Genomic DNA, 11,205 nt, shown 5'->3' on the forward strand with positions numbered 1-11,205 from the left:
AACCATCCCGTATACACTCCAGGAATTCCTCTTCCCCAGTATTGTTACTAATTTGGTTAGCCCAATCTATATGTAGATTAAAGTCACCCATGATAACTACAGTGCCCTTATTGCACGCTTCTCTAATTTTCCTTTTAATGCCATCCCCAACCTCCGCATTACTGTTTGGAGGTCTATATACCACTCCCACTAACGTTTTCTGCCCCTTGGTATTTCTCAGTTCTACCCATACAGATTCTACAACATCAGAGCTAATATCCTTCCTTACAATTGTGTTAATCCCCTCTTTAACCAGCAATGCTACCCCACCTCCTTTTCCTTTTTGCCTATCTTTCCTGAATATTGAATACCCCTGGATGTTGAGTTCCCAGCCTTGGCCACCCTGGAGCCATGTTTCCGTAATCCCAATCAAATCATATTCGTTTACCTCTATTTGCGCAGCTAATTCATCCACCTTAGTACGAATGCTCCTCGCATTAAGACACAAAGCCTTCAAGCTTGTTTTTTTAACGTTCTTAGACCTTTTAGAATTATTATTTACTGTGGCCATGTTTGATTTAAACCGTTGATTTCTCTGACTGCCACTTTTGTTTTTCTCCTTCCTATCTTTTGCTTTTATCCCTGTTTCCCTCTCCTCTGTCTCCCTGCTCAGGTTCCCAACCCCCTGCCATTTTAGTTTAAACCCTCCCCCAGACGGTGGTTGAAGGGGCGGGTGGGTGGGGTGCTTGGGTTGACGTGCGCTCCTTCCGCTGCCTGCGCTTGGCTTCCGCTTGCTCCTGGTGAAGAGACTCGAGGTGTTTGGCGCCTTCCCGGATGCTTCTCCTCCACGCTAACTGTTAAACCAAGGCCCCATCTGCTCTCTCAGGTGGACGTGAAAAGATCCTGAGACACTATTTCGAAGAAGACCAGGGGAGTTCTCCCCCGGTGTCCTGGGGCCAATTGTTATCCCTCAATCAACATCACTAAAAACAGATTATCTGACCAATTTCACATTGCTGTTTGTGGGAGCTTGCTGTGCGCAAATTGTCTGCCGCGTTTCCCTACATTACAACAGTGACTACACTTCAAAAAGTACTTTATTGGCTGTAAAGCGCTTTGGGACGTGCTGAGGTTGTGAAAGGCGCTATAGAAATGCAAGTCTTTCTAGCTCCTCACTTCCCTTATTAGTCACTTCCTCTTCGAAACTCTTCTTCCCTTGAAATATGCTTGCGTTTAGTTATTGTTCAAACTTGTGTTCCATTTCCCAGTTTTATTGTCTCCCTTCTAGCCCAGGTGGAGAAATTCTTCTCAGATCCTATTCATTTATCGGTTATCTGCTGTGGGAGGGAGCTGGTGCCATGGTAACCACGTTCATATGCAAAGGAAGCCGAACAGGATCAGATGGTACCTCCTGAAGCCAGCACCTGCTATCCATCCATGTTTTAAGGTGACATGGCTCATTTCAGCGGAGTTTGTCACTATCAATTAATCAGATCAATTAGAAGGCACATAAGATCATAAGAATTAGGAGCAGGAGTCGGCCATTCGGCCCCTCAAGCCTGGCTCCAACATTCAATAAGATCATGGCTGATCTTCGACCTCAACTCCACTTTCCCGCCCGATCTCCATATCCTTTGATTCCCCTAGAGTCCAAAAATCTATCGATCTCAGTCTGGAATATACTGAACGACTCAGCATCCACAGCCCTCTGGGGCAGAGAATTCCAAAGATTCACCACCCTCTGAGTGAAGAAATTGCTCCTCATCTCAGTCTTAAATGGCCTACCCCTTATCCTGAGACTATGCCTCCTAGTTCTAGACACTCCAGCCAGGGGAAACAACCTCTCAGCATCTACCCTGGCAATCACGACTGGCATCTGCCAGAACCAGTCAGATAGGCTGGAAGCAGGGACTGGAGGCTGTCAGAATCAATCAAAGGTTACTTTCTCCTAATGTGGGTGCTTTACGAGCTTGAAGCAGAAAAGTTTTAATAAAGACAGACTTGCATTTCTACAGCACCTTTCATGGTCACTGGACGTCCCAAAGCGCTTCACAGCCAATGAAGTGCTTTTGTGGTGTAGTCGCTGTTGTAATGTTGGAAATGCAGCTGCCAAATTGCGCACAGAAAGCTCCCACAAACAGCAATGTGATAATGACCAGATTAACCTGTTTCAGTGATGTTGATTGAGGGATAGATATTGGCCAGGTCACCAGGGAAAACTCCCCTGCTCTTCTTCGAAACAGTGCCATGGGATCTTTAACGTCCACCTGAGAGAGCAGGCGGGGCCTCGGTTTAACGTCTCATCCGAAAGACAGCACCTCCGACAGGGCAGCACTCCCTCAGCACTGCACTGGAGCGTCAGCCTAGATTTTGTGCTCAGATCTCTGGAGTGCGACTTGATACTCACAACCTTCTGACTCAGAGGCGAGAGTGCTGCCCACTGAGCTACGGCTGGCACCTCAACCCCAAAGGGACCCCACTTACATGGCATTCAAGGGAAGTAGCTCTGGCTGAATGTTCCCCGCCCCCTGCCTAGCCTAGAGATGCTGAGGCAAACTGTGCGACTCCGTGAATGGTGACAGCTAACTCAGCACAGGCCAGGGCTGGAAGCTGTGATGTTGGTGCTACGCTGGGTGTTCTGAGTGAATTGGGAACTTGCCACATTATAATCAAACAGAGGAGATAAGCCACCAATTGACCCCACATGAAAGTGACCAGAGTTACTATCAACGTCCATCTCCCAATGAACCCATTCCTGTCCGATAGGGAGGTGTGTGTGTTGTACACAATTATACCTGGATAAAATACCAGATGTGATTCAGAATCCACTATTTCAGGAAAGCCAGTCATTTATGGAAAACAGAAGACATTAGCCTCAGACAGCGATACCAGGACCCTCGTGTGGTTTGCTGTGGACTCTCATTCTCTCTCTGTGTCCCTCTACAGTCCCTGTTCCTGGGACTAGGGACAGGGTCACTGGCAAGGCTTGTTGAAGCTAAGCAGAGCCAGGCCTGGTTAGTACCTGGAGGGATGACCATCAGGGAAGACCAGGTGCAGAAGGTCACTAGAAGGAGCCCCGAGGAGGGGCGGTTGGTGAGAAGGTCACAGAAGGAGCCCCAGGAGGGGCAGCTGATGAGCAGGCCCAGGCATTGGGCTGAAGATTGTCAGACAGGAGGAATGGTGGAAATGGAATAGCGGCGCGCACAGACGCAGCGGCTTTGCTTCTCCCAGGACGGTGCTATTTACGTTTAATGTTAATGTTATTTGTACTGGACTCATGGGAGCTTGCAAGAGCACATTTTGTTGTGCATTGTACAATGACAATAAAGTTGAATTATTATATTATTATTATTATATTTCCTCTGTAGGCAAAGTTTAACATAAAGAGCAGACATGAGGAAATAGGAGAGCACTGTCAGGACCATCTAGACTTGACTATTCCAACGCACTCCTGGCTGGCCTCCCATATTCCACTCTCCGTAAACTTGAGGCCATCCAAAACTAAGCTGCCCGTGTCCTAACTCGCACCAAGTCCTGTTCACCCATCGCCCCCTGTGCTCGCTCCCAATTAAGCAACGCCTCAATTTTAAAATTCTCATCCTTGTTTTCAAATCCCTCCATGGCCTCGACCCTCCCTACCTTTGTAATCTCCTCCAGCCCCACCACCCTCCGAGATATCTGTGCTCCTCTAATTCTGCCCTCTTGAGCATCCCTGATTATAATCGCTCCACCATTGGTGGCCGTGCCTTCTGTTGCCCGGGGCCCTAAGCTCTGGAATTCCCTCCCTAAACCTCTCCGCCTCTCTACCTCTCTCTCCTCCTTTAAGACGGTCCTTAAAACCCACCTCTTTGACCAAGCTTTTGGTTCTCTGTCCTAATATCTCCTTATGTGACTCGGTGTCAAATTCTGTTTGATAATCGCTCCTGTGAAGCACCTTGGACCGTTTTACTACGTTAAAGGCGGTATATCAATATAAGTTGTCCTTGTTGTTGTTGAAATCACTGATGAAGCTGTCTTCTGGTATTTGCCCCACTCAGAGATTTGCCCTCTTGCGAGAGTGGGTTAACAAAAGATCGTAAAGTTTTTTTTTTAAGTGCTGACTAAGGACTGTTAGATCCTCGCTAAAGGGCAAAGCGGAGAGATTCTTGCAGCGTTGCTCAAGGTGAGATGAATGGGAAGGATAAATTCATTACTCACAGTCAGAATGTGAGCGTGTTAGCGAAGAATGTTAACAGTGGAACGCAGCGCCGACGGAGGCAATGGGGGATTTCAGTGGGGCTGCAACACGTTCCCTTTAATTAATCCAACTGAAACGCATTCGAACCGGCCTGCTATTGGCAATTTACACACTCAAACCGATTGAACTGACAGCTGACATCTGCCACTGTTAGCAATGGTGATGTGTGCCAGCCGTGGCTCAGTGGGCAGCACCCTTGCCTCTGAGTCAGAAGGTTGTGGGTTCACGTCCCCACTCCAGAGACTTGAGCACAAAAATCCAGGCTGACGCTTCCAGTGCAGTACTGAGGGAGTGCTGCACTGTCAGAGGTGCCGTCTTTCGGATGAGGTGTTAAACCGAGGCCCCCCCCCCCCGTCTGCTCTCTCAGGTGGGGTAAAAGATCCCATGGCACTATTTCGAAGAAGAGGAGGGGAGTTGTCCCCGGTGTCCTGGTCAATCAACATCACTAAAAAACAGATTATCTGGTCATTATCACATTGCTGTTTGTGGGAGCTTGCTGTGTGCAAATTAGCTGACATGTTTCATAGGATATACAGTCCAACCAGTCCATGCCAGTGTTTATGCTCCACTCGAGCCTCCTCCCGTCTACCTTATCAGCATAACTCTCTATTCCCTTCTCCAAATAGTAAAATAGAGGTTAGGGAGGGCATCACGAGGGAAATTAGAGAAGCGTGCAATAAGAGCACAGCTGTCATCATAGGTGACTTTAACTTACATATAGATTGGACTAGCCTAATCAGTAAAAATAATGAGGAGGAGGAATTCCTTGAGTGTTTAAGGGATGGTTATCTGGATCAATATGTCGAGGAACCAACTCGGGAACAGGCTATATTGGACTGGGTACTGTGCAATGAGAAGGGACTAATCAGTAATCTTGTTGTACGGGGACCCTTGGGTCAGAGCGATCATAACATGATCGATTTCTCACTCGAAATGGAGAGCGAAGAAATTGACTCAGAGACTAAGGTCCTGAATTTAAACAAGGGGAATTATGATGCCATGAGACGGGAACTGAGTAGGTCTGATTGGACAACGTTCCTGGGAGGACTGGAGGTAGATAAACAATGGCAAACATTTAAAGATAGAATGACAAAATTGCAAAAATTGTTTATACCAATCTGGCATAAAAGGAAATCTAAAAAGGTGACTCAACCGTGAATAACAGGGGAAATTAGAGACAGCATAAAATCCAAAGATAGGGCGTATAAAATAGCCAAAAAAAGCGCCAGAGCGGAAGATTGGGAACAGTTTAAGATAGAGCAAAGGAGGGCAAAGGGCATGATCAAGAGGGGCAAAATAGCTTACGAAAACAAGCTGGCGGAAAATATAAAAACTAACTCCAAAAGCTTTTATAAATATATCAAAAGGAAAAGACTGGTGAAAACCAAAGTTGGTCCATTGCAGTCAGATACGGGGGAATATATAATGGGAAATAAGGAAATGGCAGATCAACTAAATGCATACTTTGGGTCAGTCTTTACGAAGGAAGACACAAAAAACCTCCCTGGGATATCGGGAAAAATAGGGACATTGGCAAAGGAGGAACTGACGCAAATCAATATCTCTAAGGATATGGTGTTAAGGAAGCTAAAGGGATTGAAGGTGGACAAATCCCCAGGGCCTGATAACATGCATCCTAGGGTACTGAAGGAGGTGGCCCTAGAGATAGCGGATGCACTAAGGATGATTTTTCAGAATTCATTAGACTCGGGAACAGTGCCGATGGATTGGAGGGTAGCTAACGTTACCCCACTATTCAAAAAGGGGGGTAGGGAAAAAGCAGGTAATTACAGACCTGTAAGCCTTACATCAGTTGTGGGCAAAATGCTGGAGTCCATCATTAAGGATGAAATAGCGGAGCACTTAGCAAATGGGGACAGGATAGGACAGAGTCAACATGGATTTACAAAGGGTAAATCGTGCTTGACTAATCTATTGGAATTTTTTGAGGGAGTAACTGGTAGAATAGATGGGGGAGAGCCAGTAGATGTGGTGTACCTGGACTTCCAAAAGGCCTTCGATAAGGTCCCACATAAAAGATTAGCATGGAAAATTGAGGCTCATGGGATAAAGGGGAAAGTTTTGGCGTGGATAGGGAACTGGCTGTCAGATAGAAAACAGAGAGTTGGAATAAACGGCTCATTTTCTGAATGGCAGGCAGTAACAAGTGGGGTACCACAGGGATCTGTCCTGGGCCCCCAGCTGTTCACAATTTACATTAATGACCTGGATCAGGGAGTCGGATGCAGCATTTCCAAATTTGCAGACGACACTAAACTAGGAGGGGGGGTGGGCTCAGAGGAAGAGACCAGGAAGCTCCAGAGCGATTTGGACAGACTGGGCGATTGGGCGGATAAATGGCAGATGCACTATAATGTGGACAAGTGCGAAGTTATCCACCTTGGGTGCAGGAACGGGAGGGCAAATTATTATTTAAATGGCAATAGATTGGGAGAGGGGGAAGTACAGAGAGACCTGGGTGTTCTTGTACACCAGTCACTGAAGGCGAGCATGCAGGTGCAACAGGCGGTCAAGAAGGCAAACGGTATGCTGGCCTTCATAGCAAATGGGTTAGAATACAGGAACAGGGATACCTTGCTGCAGCTGTACAGGGCACTGGTGAGACCACACCTCGAGTACTGTGTACAGTTTTGGTCGCCTCATCTGAGGAAGGATGTTCTTGCCATGGAGGGGGTGCAGCGGCGATTCACCAGGCTGATACCAGGAATGGCGGGAATGACCTATGAGGAGAGACTATGTAGTTTAGGGATGTACACACTGGAGTTTAGAAGATTGAGAGGGGACCTCATAGAAGTGTATAAAATTCTGACAGGTCTAGACAGACTGGATGCAGAAGGAATGTTTCCCTTGGCGGGTGAGAACAGAACTAGAGGACATAATTTAAGGATAAGGGCTAAACCATTTAGGACAGAGATGAGGGGGAATTTCTTCACTCAGAGAGTGGTGAACCTGTGGAACTCATTGCCACAGAGGGCAGTGTACGCCAGCTCATTAAATATATTTAAGAGGGAATTAGATATATTTCTACGGGCAAAAGGGGTTAAGGGTTACGGAGAGAAGGCGGGGACGGGATACTGAATTAAAGGATCAGCCATGATCTCATCGAATGGCGGAGCAGGCACGAAGGGCCGAATGGCCTACTCCTGCTCCTATCTTCTATGTATCTATGTATCTATGTGCTTATCTAGCCTCCCCTTAAATGCATCTATACTATTCCCCTCAACCACTCCCTGTGGCAGCGAGTTCCACATTCTCACCACTCTCTGGGTAAAGAAGTTTCTCCTGAATTCCCTATTGGATTTCTTGGTGACTATCTTATATTGATGGCCTCTAGTTATGATCTTCCACCACAAGTGGAAACATTCTCTCTGTGTCTGCTCTTATCAAAACCTTTCATAATTTTAAAGAGCTCGATTAGGTCACTTTTCAAGAGAAAAGAGACCCAGCCTGTTCATCCTTTCCTGATACATTACAACAGTGACTGTGCTTCAAAAAGCACTTCATTGGCTGTAAAGTGCTTTGGGACATCCGGTGGTCGTGAAAGGTGCTACATAAATGCCAGAGATTTGACTCCAAGTATCAACTTGCCTCACACCCGGCAGATGGTGGTTCTCCACAGACGATGTTGAGAAGTGCTGGCCTGTGACAGACTTGCCTCGTCTCCGGGCTGTTTCCGTAACGAAAGGCATTGTAACGCGGACAGGTCGTCAGCCTGACTCCCAACTCCCGACTAGCAAGACTGGTGGACTGGCTTTTAGTCTGACTCCTGCCGTTCGACCTGTCTGGGTTTGGGTGGACCTACCAGGAGTTATACTTCCGCCAGTACAGCTCTCAGGTCAGGAGCCTTCCCCACCTTGTCACGGTGCTCGGGAAGGATTTTGAAAAAATTAGCCACACGTTCAAATGAAATCTTTTTTGGCCCATTTTGATCGAGCTCCACAACCAGGCTGAAGAAATGAACGTGTATTTTCTAGTTTAATGTTCGAGGGGTAAATGTGAAAAGAGCATTGTTAGAGGTCAGGCTGATTTCCATTCATTGACCCTAATGGATTCCAATTGAAACTAAATTTGATTATATCTGGCAGCTTAATGTGGAATCATAATTCCCACAGTACTTTGGATAATCTGTGGACCGACAGCAGTCGACAGATGACTATGAAAGCTGCCAGCTTGGTGCAAGAACCCCAACTGGTTCAGTAACGCCCATCAGAGATGGGGCAAACCGCCACCCCTACCTGGGGTGGCCCACACCCGACTCCAGCCCGTGCTCTGCTGGGCTCTCAATGAAGTGGCCTTGCAACTGCAAGCCACTCAATTGCCAGGGAAAAAAGGGAAAGAACTTGCATTTCTACACCGCCTTTCACGACCACCGGACGTCCCAAAGCGCTTTACAGCCAATTAATACTTTTTTGAAGTGTAGTCGCTGTTGTAATGTAGGGAACTAGGGATAAAAGAAAGACTTGCATTTATTTTGCACCTGTCACGACCGCAGGCTGTCCCAAAGCGCTTTACAGCCAAGGGGTAGTTGAGGCGAACAGCATAGATGCGTTTAAGGGGAAGCTTGATAAGCACATGAGGGAGACAGGAACAGAAGGATATGTTGATGGGGCGAGATGAAGAGGGGTGGGAGGAGGCTCGTGTGGAGCATAAACACCGGCACGGACCAGTTGGGTGGAATGGCCTCTTTCTGTATTATAAATACTATGCAATGATGTAGGAAACGTGGCAGCCAATTTGCGCACAGCAAGATCCCACTAACTGCAATGTGATAATGACCAGATAATCTGTTTTGAGTGGTTTTGGTTGAGGGAAAAATATTGGCCCAGGACACCGGGGATAACTCCCCTGCTCATCTTAGAAATAGTGGCATTGGGATCTATTACGTCCACTTGAGAGGGCATACGGGGCCTCGGCTTCCCGTCTCATCCACAAGACAGCTCCTCCGACAGTGCGGCACTCCCTCAGTACTGCACTGGAGTGTCAGCCTAGATTATGTGTTCAAGTTTCAGGAGTGGGTCTTGAACCCACAACCTTCTGACTCAGAGGCGAGACGGTAACTGCTGATGGGCAATAATCATGGCCCTGCTCCCACTGTCCTCATCCCGAGACGAATGAATGAATCCTGAAATTAGCAAAATGTATCCTACCTACTGTAGCAATCAACTTCCTTCCTCCTCTGGTTCACAACAACATGTTTCGAGTAAGCATGAGACTTCATAGTTGGGTATATGGAACAGATTTTATTGATACACAGTAAAGGTGATCAGTCTTTAACTGTATACAGAGAGTGGATATCTGGCTCCTGTATCTATTGAGCACTCTCTGAGATACTGTTGAAAACCATGATCCTTTATACACAATACTTTGACTACATCAAAGGAAAATGTCATTGATAAGACTGTATGACGTATCTATTCCCAAATCTGTTGAAAACAGACTATTCATGTAAACACTAGTACTAATTTTAATTCACCACCCCATTCCCACTCGGACCTCACCGTCCTTGGCCTCTTGCATTGTTCCACGGAAGCTCACCGTAAACTCGAGGAACAGCACCTCATCTTCCGATTAGGCACTTTACAGCCTTCCGGACTCAATATCGAGTTCAACAATTTCAGATCATAACCTCGGCCGCTATTACATTTTTACTTATATTTTTTATCCACACCTTTGTTTTGGCCTTTCCCCCCCCCCCCCACCCTTTCCTTTCTTTTCTCTCTCCCACATGGCAGCTGTCTCCCATTCTGCCAGCGCATTTCACACCTAATCTAGAGCCGTCTTTTGTCTCCACTAGTCCTATCACCATCTCGTCTCGTTTTGAATACCTCTTAATGTCTCTTCACTTCTCTTTTGTTCTCTCCCAGCCTGGCCTCTTAACCTATTTCATTTCCTGTGCTTCTTTAGTCTTGACAAAGGGTTTTGACCCGAAACGTTGACTCTATTTTCTCTCCACGGATGTTGCCTGGCCTGCTGAGTTTTTTCCAGCATTTTCTGTTGTTATTCATGTAAACAGTTTGCAATTGTTTACTTCAGAACTACTTCCCTTAAATACGACTTCCTCAAATGGATTTGCTACGCGTTTTATTACCCTAAAACTAAAATTACATTTTACTACCTACACTTATTTCCTTACACAAGCACTTTGCATATCAGAAGACGAGCCATGCTTTCTCCCCACCTGCTTCAAAGCCATGCTGTTTATATTGGAAAACCTGGAAAGCCTGTTGCTTTAAGACACAAAGAAGTTCGACTGTTAACACTCAACGCCCCAAGATGTCTAACATACATCGCTCCAGGATGTCCAACACTTTACAAATTAGTGTAGTGGTTATGTTACTGGTCGGGTACTCCAGTAGCATTTGAGTTCACACCCCACCATGGCAGTTTTTGAAAATGTGAATTCAGTTTGAAAAAATCTGGAAATAAAAATCAGTAAAAGTGATCAGGAAGTCATCGTACAAAACCCAACTGGTTCACTAATATCCTTCAGGGAAGGAAACCTGCCTTTCCTGGGCCTATATGTGACTCGAGTCCCACACCAATGTGGTTGACTCTTCTGAAGTTGCCTTGCAAGCCACACGGTAACTAGAGATGGGCAATAAATGCCAGCCTTGTTAATGACACCCATATCCCGAGAATACATTTTTTACATTCCAGTTGTGACTCACTGGGTAGCACCTTCGCCTCTGAGTCAGAAAGTTGTGGGTTCATAGTTCTGCTCCAGAGACTTGAGCACACAAATCTAGGCTGACGCTCCCAGTGCAGTACTGAGGGAGGGCTGCACTGTCGGAGGTGCCGTCTTTCGAATGAGACGTTAAACCGAGGCCCCGTCTGGCTCTCGCAGGTGTTTTCAAAGATCCCTCGGCACTATTTCGAAGAAGAGCAGATGGCGTTCTCCCCAGTGTCCTGACCAATATTTATCCCTCAATCAACATCACTAAAAAAAGATGATCTGGTCATTTATCACG

Source organism: Somniosus microcephalus, chromosome 10, assembly GCF_052327205.1.
Source record: "Somniosus microcephalus isolate GS21.2 chromosome 10, FLI_Smic_1.0, whole genome shotgun sequence".
NCBI classification, from domain to species: Eukaryota; Metazoa; Chordata; class Chondrichthyes; order Squaliformes; family Somniosidae; genus Somniosus; species Somniosus microcephalus.